This window comes from Nothoprocta perdicaria, unplaced genomic scaffold (assembly GCF_003342845.1).
Source record: "Nothoprocta perdicaria isolate Ctin4 unplaced genomic scaffold, notPer1 scaffold_25, whole genome shotgun sequence".
NCBI classification, from domain to species: Eukaryota; Metazoa; Chordata; class Aves; order Tinamiformes; family Tinamidae; genus Nothoprocta; species Nothoprocta perdicaria.
The window spans coordinates 644269-657604 of NW_020455477.1; the positions used below are offsets into that span (position 1 = coordinate 644269).

General features: G+C 45.8%; 1 long non-coding RNA gene across 1 annotated transcript in view; it reads left to right on the forward strand.

The window, feature by feature from the left end:
* The first annotated feature begins 3038 nt into the window (after positions 1 to 3038).
* The window catches only part of LOC112947935, a 29138-nt gene continuing 18840 nt past the window's right edge, over positions 3039 to 13336 (forward strand). The window contains exons 1-2 of the long non-coding RNA XR_003249508.1: positions 3039 to 3187; positions 11363 to 11444. This is a non-coding gene — a long non-coding RNA (uncharacterized LOC112947935). The remainder of the gene's footprint in view (positions 3188 to 11362; positions 11445 to 13336) is intronic.

A 13336-nucleotide genomic window follows, 5' to 3' on the forward strand; every position in this document is an offset into this window, starting at 1 on the left:
CAAACGTAACATCATGCTGTTCATTTGAAATGCGCACAGCAAATCTCACTRTTTGCACATAAATTATAGATTGTGATGCTTGAGCCAGGTCTGTGATTATCTGTTTTAATATAAATTAGTTTATCTCCAAGTTGCAGCACAATGAATATAAAGCAGAATGTTAAGTGATGGAAACCTTGAGATGGCAGTATAGGTGCTCTCCGTTTTGAGTATCCAATCACTGGGGCRTATTAAAAAAAAGCAAAACTTTCCCATTTGTGTAGAGACAAATCTTTGCGCTTCCTGGTGCTCAGCATCTCCAGGGGCAGGGGAAGGACAAGTACTGCTGGATACCCCTGTGCTGTGCTCAATATCCCTGCCATTCCAGGGCCACCGGACTATATGTAAAAAGTGACTGCCAATATTCATGAGGGAAAAAGGCTAAAGACCAGGGAAAGAGTGAAAAATGATTCCTAGAGCTCAGCAAAGAAAGACAGCAGATGAAAAGGCTCCACATTTAAATAGGTTATGATTTCCATGGGACCCGACTTGGAGTATTTGAGTGCTTGATGCYGGCAGTTCTTCGTATTCTGTCATAATTAGTTTATCACTCACTCATTTTGCTCTTCCTCTGCACTCTTCATGCTGCTATTTGCATGCAGTGCTCTGTGTCCTATTTCAGGACTGTTTCTGCTCCTGCAGAAAATCTCCCCTCCTGGATTGCCGGTTCTTCGCTGGCCTCGTGCACTGAGGGGACCTAGATAGCACCTGCAGGTGATATCTTTGTCTTGAGCAGAAAGTGGGTCACTAGCTTTTCATGAAGCTGGAGATCAGGCTTCCCTAGATTTTCCCCGCTGCTCCTGCATTTTTAAAAACTCTGGCACATCCCGGCTCTCTGGGAGGCACTTCCATGTTCCTTCCCCCAAGCAGGCAGCCTTGCCTTTCCATCCTCTGGCTGGGAGAGCATAAGGAGGCTTTCCCCACAAGTCTGGCAGTGCGGATCATGCAATTAGGCCAGACAGGGTTGCTGTAGCAGAAGYGCAAACTCCTTTTCCCCCTGGAACRGCAGTGCTGCCTCCGCAGCGCTCCATGCTTTCGGCCGGGCACCCTTAATGCATCCTCCTCACCCGGCTGCTCACCACCTGAGGCCTGAAGCATCCAGCCCTAACTCTGTGCCCTCTTCCACTCCACTGTTTGCCCTTATTACAYGTGGCATGAGAGCAGTGCCATTAGGCCATTCACTTACAGAAGCTAAAAAGCTTTTCCCGGTGGAGAGGCTGCTGTTCTGGCGAGCGCATCACGATAGCTACAGGGCAAATGTGGCCGTATCCTCTGCAGGCAATGGGGCGGCAGCGGGTTCAGAGTTAAGGCTCCTGTCCAAAGGTAACCAAACAATTCAGAATAATGCATAGCTAGAGCTAAATGGCGTAGCATAGTGCATTTCTAAGCTTATATTTCATTTGAGGCCAAGGAAAGCCTGATAGTGATTGCTTTTTACAAACTTTAATAAACTTAAACTAATGCCAGTAGTCTTCTAAACTCTCTGAAAGATCATTCTGTTTTCAAAGGACAAATTTATGCTTGGAAAAGAGAAACCCAAGCTTCCTTATTTAAGGCAAAAGTTTGATTTAAGCAAAAATATATCTAAACTGAAGGCATGAAATCACAAGTGCTTTTTCTCTGCTGTAGGCACGCTGGAGAAAGAGAAAACATGGATTTTTCCTAGTTCTCTCCACTCACGGGCTTAGATGAGAATAAAGTGCATTAGTGAGAATAAGGTTTTTATTTAGTATTTGTTAGTAGTGTCGATGAGCTTATTTAATGAGGGCAGTTGTGGTCCTGCTGGCTCAGTATGAACCGGTCCTGCTCTGCAGAGCTGGTTGGACAGTCAAGGAACAGCTCAATTTCTCCCTGCCTGGGAGATGGAGCAGAGCCTGGCTCGGAGAGCAGCGCGGCTGCGGCTCGGGGCAGAAGATTCGCTTCTCCCCGTGGCACCCGCAGCGTCCGCGGGCAGCCGGGACACGCGGGAGCCGCTTGGGTGTYGCTGGCGCCGCCACTGCCCCGGCCGCCTGCCAGGCCGGCTGTGCCGCGGCGCTCCGGCCTCGCGCCTCCCGTGGCGCCCGCACCGCGGCCTGCGGGGCCTGCTCGGCACCCGCCTGCGCGMCGAATGGGCTCCGCTTTCCACCAGCCAGAAACAAGCTGTTTGCTATTCACTGCTTCCATTTAATTTATTTCTTATTCTAGTTAGGGAAAAATTAAGGTAAATAATTTCTAGTGAAGAACAATCAATTCTCTGCATTTTTTAAAGCCAAATATTCCACTGGAGAGCCTGAGTGAAGAATTCCATGAGGTAAAACTTTTTAGTTAAAGGGTTATTGCTTCAACAAACAGTACAATAAGCAGAGGCCTCCTTGACCAGCTTAGCTTAAACAGGGACTCTACTGCAGACTGCATAACGACTGCTTAACATACAGATGCAGCGGCTCGTTGTCTGTCTTCCCCTTTCTGGGATTTTTTTAAACGCCTTTCTCGTGTTTTGTTAGGCCAGCTGTGGTGTTTTCTCCTGCTGTTGGGTTAGTCACCTTAGCAAAGGCATCAGGTGGTATTTGGAGCTTGGATAAAGATAAAAAGTTTAACTGAGGGGCTTTGTCCTTAGCWCCAAAGCCCATCCCAATGTTAGAATCCTATCTGCGTGACCAGAGAGGCAGAGAAGATGTGTCAAACAAGCTTACAGAAGAAGAATTGAGAGTCTTGATGCATTTAGTTTAAGAACATCAAATCTGCTGTGTCTTTGCTTTTAATCAGTAGTGCCTGTGAGTTATTCTTTTTTCTCTGCTTACAAAATGTCACAGGAAAGAAAAAAAAAATTCACTAATTTATAATTACTTAATAATAGCTACCTAATTACTTCTAATTTATAATTATCTGACTCCTTTTTCTTGCTACTCACAATGCTTTGAATTGGATTTAGAGCAGATAATTAGTATGTCAGTCAGCTGGTTGAGCAGTGATTGCTCAGAGGTGTTAAATAGTAGGAGGGCCACTTTTTAGGCATAGTGAGACTGTGGGAGAGTGGGGCTAAGCCTGGCTTGGAACTGGCCTGCGCAAGGGGAGGCTGAGGATGTGGAGCTGGGTAGCATTGTGTGGTGTTTGATGCTCTTCTTTCCCAGCCCGCCCTGGCTGTGCTGGACACCTTTCCYTGGAGCAGGTGAGCGAGGAGGGGGCTCTGTGGGGATGGGAATATGAGCAGTGTGATCCTGGGGACCTGCCGSGCTGCAAGGGGCTCTGCCCGGCTGACAGAGCTCGCTCCGCACCGGGCACAGGATCAATGAGTTCCCCTGCTTGCTGTCCTCCTTTCTCCTTGTTGGGAAGGCTTGTCTGCCAAAGCAGACCCAAGGTAGTCGGCTTARTCACTCTAGGCATAATCCCAGAAGTAAACGGGGTATCTCCATCCCTGTGCTGCAAAGTGGAATGACAACAGAGTGAGAAATACAATGATGACAGAATGAGGCATGGGCCTCGTTTATTATCAGGGTCTCTGTTTTCTCAGTTCCTGACTGGTTTCTTTTCTCTAAAGGGCTTGCTAATGTGTGGCAGTGTCATTTGTGGTTTTTTTTTTTCCCTTTTATTAGTAAAATATGATACAGACCTAGGGTCAGGTGTACAGGTGTTATTTATTTTAACTTGTTCTGAATGCATGAAAAGTTTTAAGTACTTGTTCAATTGTACTTTTTGAATTTATACCTACTTTCTATTAATCTGACTGCTTATTTTAAATGAAAGCCTATTTTTGATGTAGGCAACTAGATATTTATTTTATGATCTGGGGCTTCATGCACGTACTGACTTAGAATCTCTTTGTACTTAAAAATGATTAAATTAATGGTTCTGTGCTGTCCTCGCTGCACAATTGTGTTTGCAGGGGGACTCCTGCTTTGCTTACATGTTATGCCTGGCATTTGAATCTTCTTGCTCCAAATAGGAATGCCAAATAAAGGAGGATTCCAAAATACTTGAGCTCCCCTGCAAGAAGCAGTATTTGCAAGGACAAAAATAGATTTGACATCTTACAACCATCCCTTTAATGCATGTTTTAAATGCTAGGAACTCCTCTGGCGGGAAGGAGTGGGGAGGATTCTAGTAATGTATAAATAAAGTGCCTGAGCTGTAAATAACCAAAAAGATTAGAGATGGAAACTCATGCTTTTTGCATAGATTTAACTAGACTCTAAAAATCCATTTCATTTTTTTAATAGCAATTTTCCTTGTCTTTCATTTACAAATGTTTAAGATAAGTTCCTTAATGGAGATCAGGTTGCTGGCAGTGTACTAGAGTGCACTTTAATTATGCATGGTCATTTCTGAATGACCTTGAAATTTATTGACATAGAACTACCAGGCCTTGTTTTGCCCATGTTTTGCATTTTGCAGCAGTGCAGAGTCCATCCTGCTTTAGATATGTACATGTGGTATCTCTTCCAGGACTACCAGGCAGTTAAATGGTCCTGCCAGGGCGGCAGGATTACACAAAGGGCAATGCAGCAGGTGCCAGCTCTGCTGAGCTTTGGGAAAGCTCCGTAAAATACGGTGCAGTAGGAGATCCCAACCTTTCTGGAGTCAGGCCAGCAGAGCTGAGGAATCATCCCTGAGAAATGTGGTTGACAGTGGAAAGGAGCTGAGCCATGTAGCGTGATGCCTGTTTGTATCCTGGGGAAAAAAAAAATCTTTGGAAAACCATTCTGAGGAGCAGTACATGTGAATCTACTGGAATGACCTCCAAGGGTGGRTGCTGGAAGTTTGGTGGATTTTGACAGTTCAAATCCATCAGAGACGCTTGTTGCCCAAAAGGGTCGAGGCTGAGTTCAGCAGCAGAGCTGCCCGAGCAGAGGGTTCGTGTCTGCCCGTCCCCCCTGCTCCTCGACTCCCCGGGGCTCTCCAGGAATGACGCAAGGCCACTTTGCTTGCCACAGTCTCCTCGAAGCCTCCTCGTCCTCAACAGCTCCTATGTGTTTCTGGGGCAGCCAGCAGTGCTGCTGTTTTGGTCTGGTGGTAGCTCCTCCTGCCAGCTGCCTGATGTCATTTATGCCTGTTAATGCTCGTGCACTGCCACGGTAATAAGCACTCTTTAAAGGAGCCATTAAATAATCTCAGGGAATTCCTTCTTTAACATATTTATTTCCTGTGGACTTCGAGAAGACTAAAATCTCTGCATTGTCTTAGTGGTGCCTGCTTGTGTAGATCCTGCTGTACAGATGCTGGGTTTTGTCCTTATTGCTCATACTAAGTGCTGTTCCCCTGGCCAATTAAAGGTGTCTTTGTTTATCTGGAGACAGTTTTCCTGGAGCAGACTGAGGCATCATCTGCAGAGTCCTGCTGGCTTGGCATGCCGTGAGCTTCCCTCTTACTTGTTTTGAAAAATTGATYGTAAATAGCAGCTTTGGAGCAAGTGCTAGAGCAGCTTGGAATTATCCAAGCCTGGATATGATGGTGGCCATTCAGCTCCTCTGGTGGAACTGCTGCCTCCAGTTCCTAAGTGCTGAGTGCTTGGGTCTTGTCACGTTATCCCTGTGGCTCTTTTCTTGAAGGAAAACTCAGACGGGACAGAGGTAGAAGAAAAATATCATGGGAGCCAAATGGGGGCCTTTGTTTTGGTGAATGTTTGATATTTGTGAAGAAATGGGAGCACTGGGCAGTGCCAGGCTGAATGCAGCAGATGAGCAGCTGAATCCCGGCCACGGCAACCTCATACCTGCAGCACAGCGTGTGTGCTCCGCGGCCTCCCCCTCCTTAGTGAAGGATTGCACTGGGAGGTTTTATTACTCCCTGTTTAACACTCCTAATAAAAAGTTAGAGTTAAAAGCCTCTGTGGGTACTGAAAGCTGCTGCCGTGATTGCTCTCCATGGAAATCAAGGCCAACTCTGCTTTCCAAGGTGGCCTCTGTTGGGTGGCATCTCTGAAGGGAGCAGCAGGGAGGACGGCAGCATGTGGGGCTGGTGACCGCAGGTGGCAGCAGAGACGGTGGCAGCAGCCGAGAAATATTTCCTGGGTGCTTGAGGAGCTGCTCCCGTTGCAATGGAAAAATGCGTCCGAATGGGGAAGTCTTAATAAGCCCCTCACAGCTCTACACCACTTGCATTAAAGCAAGTGTCAGCAGAGCTCGGGTGCAGCAGCTTCAACCTCGTGAGTGGGAGGCTTTGGGGAGGCGGCTGTTACTGTGGTGCAAACTGCAGCATATCCCAGTGAGGACCACTGCAGAAGCCCTGCTTTTCTGGTAGCCCTGGCCAAAGGGGCTGGAGGGGTATGGCTGGCTCTGGCACAGGCTCTTGGTTTCTCTTAATTATTACTGCGTAAGAGAGATCTTTTCATCCTGTGAAAATTAAAGAATTGTTTCAGTCAAATAGCTTTGAATATAGATAAGCCAACTTGTGTTATATACGGCTATCTAAACCCCAGTGATTCTGCTGGAAATAATTCTCCTTAGGAAAAAGAAAAACACTTTGGAAATTCTGATATAACGATCTGAAGCTTTCTGMCTTAATCGGAACATTTTACACTCCATCTTCTCTGCATTAGGATACATGGGATTACTATGTRGAAGGAAGATATATCCATATTTTCAGTTATTAAAGTTAAAATCCAAGTTAGCTGTGTGGACCAAAAAAGCCAGTCCTGGCTTAAAAGGAGCAGCCATGAGCTGTGTATCACTCTTAGGGGCTGGTGGTGTTGCCAGAGTTATGTGAGCCAACAGTTTGGCCCAAACACGTTTTATGTGTTTCTTTCAGAATAGCTCCTCAYATTGCCATTTCCACTGAGTTAAAATCCACCGATTTTGCAGAAATCTTCTTGAATATGACAGTGCTGAAATCAGATGATAAACTGTGGAAGTTGCTGGGTCCAAATGCTGGCACCTTTGATGCCATCCATCTTKCCTCAGTCCTCCCACTTGTTTTGTGCTGTGTGGATACAAGACAAAGCTTCTGAATCAACTGCAAGTTTAGAGGATGGCCAAAGCCCAAGCCCGCGTGAGCGTACAGCGTGAGGCAGCATAAGATGATTCTGAGAACAGTAGAGCGTCAGGGTGGCTAATTCCAGCTCTCRGGGATACCCTGTACGCCTTGGTGGAGCAGTCCAGAGCATGTGTATTTCTCAGCTGTGTTTCTCTGGGGTTTCCATTCATTTCAAATACAGGTCTAACTCATGAGCTGCCKCTCAGGGAACAGGCAGATCTGTTAAAATTGCCATCTTTCACCAATGCCAGTCTGTGAGTTGATGAGTCTGCATGCAAACTAACAGCTTGCAGGAGGAACAAGTGCTTTGCTTGGCCAGGGTTTACATAGGCAGCAGTGAGCAATGAATCAAGGACACCTCTGCGGAGGCAAAGCAGTCGCGAGAGAGCAGGACAGAAGTGACCAAGTCTTTTGGGGTGACCCAGTGAGATTAAACTTGCCAGGGAGAGGAAAGATGCCTTGTGATTACACTAATCAACCTTTCTGGCTGTTTATATTTCTCCAGGGATAGAATTGGGGGGGGRAAATGATTCTTATGAATATTTAATATATACATTTTTTAAATGTTTAATCAACTCAGTGAATTAAGCAGACTTGCAATGAACAGATGAAGTATTAGACTCTGTGGAGTGAAGACGAGCATTTAAATTAAGAGAACAGCATGATAAGATTGTGCAAGCTGAGTCCAAGAACCCTTGATCTAGAGATTTAATGGATGGAAGGGAAGACWAGCAGGAATACATAAAAAGATCCCATTAGGGCCCTGAGGTTATCTGAGGAAAAAGGACTTTTTGGTGTGAGAAATCATTTGAAAGTGTTTACTTTTCATCCAGATTTTTCAAGAGGACCCTATGGCAGAGTGCAGAAAGGAGATAAGATAAAATAAAAGCAGGGACAGAAAATAGMGTATATTAGAGGCAATTTGCCAGGATTTCTTCATAGTCCTGAGCAGTATGAATTTCTGTCTTTTGTAGAGGGAGATCAAGAATGTAGGGAAAACATAGTCCAGTGAAAGGCATGTGGGCCTTGGGATACAGGGAGTGAGCATCTGATGAAAAGTTGACTAGTGTGTAGCTGTTCCGTGTGCCAGGAGTTAGGAAACAGGAGGACAACGTGCAGCCACCCTCCTGCCACGGGCCTGGGGGGCTGAAACGGCAGGRTGACCTGTGGGGAATAGCCCTGCAAAAAAGGGCTGCAACTAGCAATACGTGGGCTAGTCTAAGGATGAAATGATGCAGTTTTGGTTTGCAAAATAAGTGCAGTTAGAGAATGCTTCATGAGAGGCAAAATGTTTTTTATTTCTGTCTGCCACCCTATAAAATACAGGTTTGAGTAGTAATGTTGACTTTTAGAGCTGCTATGTGAAAGCACTCCTCAGCTTGTGTAATATGCAGAAAGGTATCTGGAGGGCCACATTGAAAAAGCTGGGATATCTTTTTTTGCACATCATTTCTAAGTAGTGTTATTTCAGTGAAGCTGCAATCTTGAGTTTTAACTGTGAGAACCTGTATTACCCTTCTGGTGATGAATTAGCAAGCCCACAAATGGGGAATATAGGTGCTACCATAGCTGTCAGATCACCAAACCAGTCTGCCCGGTTTGTAGCAGCAGACACATCTTTCAGAAACTCTTAAAAGATCCCAGTGTGGATAATGGGGGACGTCTGTATTCTAATACTCAGCAGAGAACTGATGTTTTGCAATTCATCTTTTACAGCAGATGAAAAGGGAAGTTTGTGAGAATTTGTCTTGTGATGCATGACCACAGGTTGGCTTGTAAAGCATCACCCCTTGTTCTCAGGGGGTCGGCTCTGCTCCTCAGCACTCCCCATCACAGGGTGCTCTTGTGGATGGCAGAAATGAAAAGAGCCTCTTCCCCCCTCCCATCCCGTGGCTGTCTGCACGGGRTGTGATGTCTGCGCCCTTTACTTTTCGGCAGTGTCTCATGTTCTCTTCATGCGCCTTTCTTTCTGCCACTTTYCTTCTTTTATTGATATTTTCATCTCTGCTTGAAACATTTCACTTTTGCTTCTTGTCTGCGGTAGACTAGGCCTTACTCTTCARGGTGAAGAGATGCCTGCAGGCACTGCAGTGGCCAAGGAGCATTTCAGTATTGCTTCCTGGGACTGTTATTGAAACAACTTGGTATTTCTCCCCACTCTCAGCTCCTGGCCTGCTGTGCACCTGTGTCCTGCTGGCCAGGAGCAGTGCTGASGCTCCAGACTTTCAGAACTGACAGTATATATGAGTAAGCTGAGATATGTTACTTGCTTTGTGTATGGCCATATATTTTTAATCTAAACTTTATCTACTGTTATGTTACCTGATGACTTGCTGTTAAGCTGGTCTGGAATTTCTCTACGCAATCAGTAATTTGTATCATTTTATCATACTTGGTCTTTGAAACATCCTGTTTGGACATACCTGTAGTTCATTAATGCATAGTTTAATAATTGATTCACTTAATAAGCACACTAAAATCATAATAATTTTTGGTGTAGCTCATTCAACACTTAKCCATCTCAAATGTCGAATATTTGTTTTCTGTCTCCTAAGTCATCCATTTTTTAATGCAAGGAGAAGGGCCAGGTGGTGCAGAATTAGCACAAGTCCCATGGCTGGCATGCAGACAAGTCCCTTCCCAACATGAGGAGGATAAGCAGTGTTAAAAGGGTGGATCAGGGTTCCCTGCGGGGTTAAGGGACCTATTTTGCCATGTTCATGCAGCAGCTCATTGAAGGATCCTGGGTGCGCAGCTGCATCTTTTAATGAGTTCCTTCTCCCACTCCTTCCCAGGCTTGCATATAGCAACTGATGGTGTGTTTGTGGAAACTGAGAATGTTTTCAGTCAGGCACCTTCTAAACTGAACTGAAACTTCTAAACCAGGAGCATTTGTTATGGATAAATATGAGATGTCAGCCTATCTGCTTTTGCACAGAACTTCTTGGGGAACTGGGGTTGGTTTGTGCGGGGACTTGCAGAATAAAGTTAGGACACTGGAGGAYTTAGCTTTGAGATAACCCCTTGGAGAGCCTTGCTCAGTATTTAACTTGGAGGCCAAGGGGATTGTGGAGGGGTTGAAATGATAGTTTGGCTGCTCCTACCTTCAGGGCCCCTCTTCCTTTCCCTCTGGTCTACGATCTCCCTCTAGAGCAGTTACGCAGCAGCAGTCAGGCTTAAAGGACTAACTGGGAGCAAGAATGGCCCCAGCATGGCCGGGGGCCGGGTGTGCGACTCCTGCCCTGGAAGCTGGAGAACTCGGGCGCTGGTGCCGCCAGCCCCACGTCCTGGTCCCGCCGCCTTGGTGCAGGCCGTGCTGGGGCCTGTCTCGGGTCAGGGCAGGCTGCAGCCTCAGCCTAAAACCCAGGGCAGGCATTTCAGAGCCTCCCCAGCACCCACAGTGCAGTGTTATTAAAAACAAACAAAAATGAGGTCTCCACTTAGATTAAGCAGCTGACTGATTTTTTTCCTCCCTTTTATTCAAGGAGTGCCTGGGAAGTCAGGGAACAAATGTTCTGTGCAAGACAAAGGCAAAAGATTTTCTCTTCAAATACATAATTTCAGAGTCGAAAGTGTGCTGTGCTTTGCTTTCTCTTGTTGCCCATATCTCCTTTTTGTTATGAACCACCTTTTGCTGTCCTTTTGAGAACTCGGAYGTTATCTAGCTATGGTCCTTTTTTGCTGCACATTTATTCTGCATTCCCATATCTGCTGCAGCACAGTCGCTGAACAACACCTGTTGGCTCGAGATGGTATTTACCTTTTCTTTTTGCTTTCATGTTTTTTATTTGTCTTGTTTTCACACATTTGTTCTGTTTTATGGGATCTTAAGAGATAAGCAGCTGCTCAGAATCTGTTTTTAAAACATCCTTGCTGTTCTGGCCTGAAAGGCCAGAACTTGAACTGCTGCAAAGCAGCAGTTAAAAGTCTGTGTTAAGGCTCCTCTGCCACCCGTGGCCTCAGGAAGCCGCATGCCGAGAACTTCCTGGGGGGGCCGCGTCCCTTCTGTGGATGASTAGCCGCCTTTGGAGGTGGCCGCCAACCTCTGTGCTCCAACCTGCCCATCCCACCCGCCCTGGAGCCCCGCGGCTCCCTGGAATGACCAGGGGCTGGGGAGTTGCSGGCCTCCCCGGCGTGCGGGACATCCCGGCCCTCAGCCGGGCCGCAGGGCCGCCCCCAGCGGCAGCGCCCTCCTCGCTGTGAGGGATGGCGCCATGAGGGCACTGGGAGGCTCCGAGGAAGCTCAGCGGGCGCAGGCCTCACGCGCAGCCCCCCTGTGTCACTGGGCTCCATCCCTTTCCTCTGGGAAGAAGCAACTTGTTCCTCTTGGGGGCTTTCTCTTCCTCATGCTTGCTTTTTCTCCCCTTTTCCCCAGGCCAACGCGATGCACAGATGAGCAGCTCTCATCAGGCAGAGATGAAGAACCAGAAAAAAGAAGTCAAAGCTGCAAGGCCCAGGTAAGCAAGGAGAGCTCATCTGGGCTCTCTTTCTCAATACTTTGAGTTAGTTTCATGTTCAGCATGGCCACTAGAGTCAGATCACCACAGAGCCATGCTCATTTGGACCCAAATCAGCAATTACAGGGCTTCGTCAGATAATCAAGGTGTTGAAGCTTGAAAGAAAAAGCAAGATAGTCAAAATCTGTTTCATCAATTAGTAGTTAGTAGGCTAGGAAATGTTTACTCTGAGTGAACTCTTCACTGCATGGTCACAGGTGCAACATGAGGGCTGTTTTGTGTAACATGGTATTTTTTGGAAACTGAAAAATAAATTACATGGTACAAACAAATGGACACACAACTCTGGTTTAGTGCMGCGCTCCTGGCTCTCTTTGAGCAATCTGGACTCAAGTTTGCTGTGGTGGATACTGTTGGATGCTAACACTGGGTATTATACAGCTGTCAGTGCTATAGTCACTGACAAATCAAGTTGCCTTCTGAGAGTGGTGATGGATGTTTGATTGATTATGACCTTTTTCCTCTGAAAACCTGTGCTATTGCAATTCTGGGTGCTTTGCTGTATTATTCAGTAGAGCTTTAGGTATCCTTAAGCAAGTGTGCAATAGGGTGCAAAGAGGTAAATGCAGTGTACAGCTCGATGTCAGCTCCAGGGCTTGCACAGGCAGGTTTAAATTAACAATGTGAGAGGATATCAAGGCTTTAAAATCACTAATAGCATGAAGAAAATGTATAGAAAATATCTGTGTTTTTCAGGGAGGAAGAAAAAAAAAGAACTTGGGGGCTTCCTATTGAATAATTATCAGGCAAGAGTCTTGGGCAAGGAAAGTATTTTTCACACAATACTTTATGATGCAATTTGTTATCACAAGATGGTATGAAGAGCCGTTATATCTGGAATTAGACAAGATCGTAGAGAATCAATAGCATCTGACTTTTAATTCAAAAAGCTGCTATAGGTTAATGCAGGAACCTGTGAGAACACTTATTTCCCTGGATCAGGCTACTGGGCTTAGCAGACCAGGCCTTAGCTTGTGGTGCTCTTGGGTTTTCACTCGGTGTGTTCGTGTACAAAGTCTGGAGTCTGGGACGGCGAGGGGACAGGTTCTCTTCCGAGATGAGGGTGAGACCCCTGGGACGCTGGGGCCAGCGGTGTGGGATGTCCCGGCCYTTGGGGTACCCTGAGTGTTTGTGCTCCTGGGCTGTGTCTGGAGAAACCTCTCTGGACTGAGCCTTAGCCCTGTGCTTTCACTTGCCTCTTCCTTTACTTGGATTATTTAGTGACTTAAAGATCACTGTTACAAATTAAGCTGCTTTTAGAGCAATATATGGGCATTGACACTCCTGCCTTTTTTGTTGATGATGGTTATTTTGCCTTTCATTCAATTCTGCTGGAACTGCCGCTTCTGTGTTTGACTTTTTGATTTAATAGATTCCTGTCAAAAACAGCGTGAAACTGGTTTAAAATAACTGTAGAAATAGAGTGTATTTTCTTAATCTTTCAGACTGAAGTTTTATTTGTTTCTGACCTTTGTAAAAATTCAATAGAAGAATTTGAAATGCTGCCTTTAAAATAAACAAAATTCAAAATAAAAAAAGACAGGATAAAAGCAGATTGCTGTGCATTAAAGACAKGATTTTGTGCAATGCAGTTTAGCTAAGGCCCATTCAAGGAGAAACTTCAACAGCTTGCCAGGGGCATTTTCCATAAGCTGGGGCTGCYGTTAGAACCTGCTGTAAATATTCTGCTCTTTTATACCTGGCAACTGTTAAACTTGGCACAAGCTTGTGTAAAATGCTTAGATAAAAAATAAACATTATTTTTTCTCTCCCTCTGGAGGTAATCATGTTAATATGGTAAATATCTTGAAGAACAAACAACTGCCGTGGTG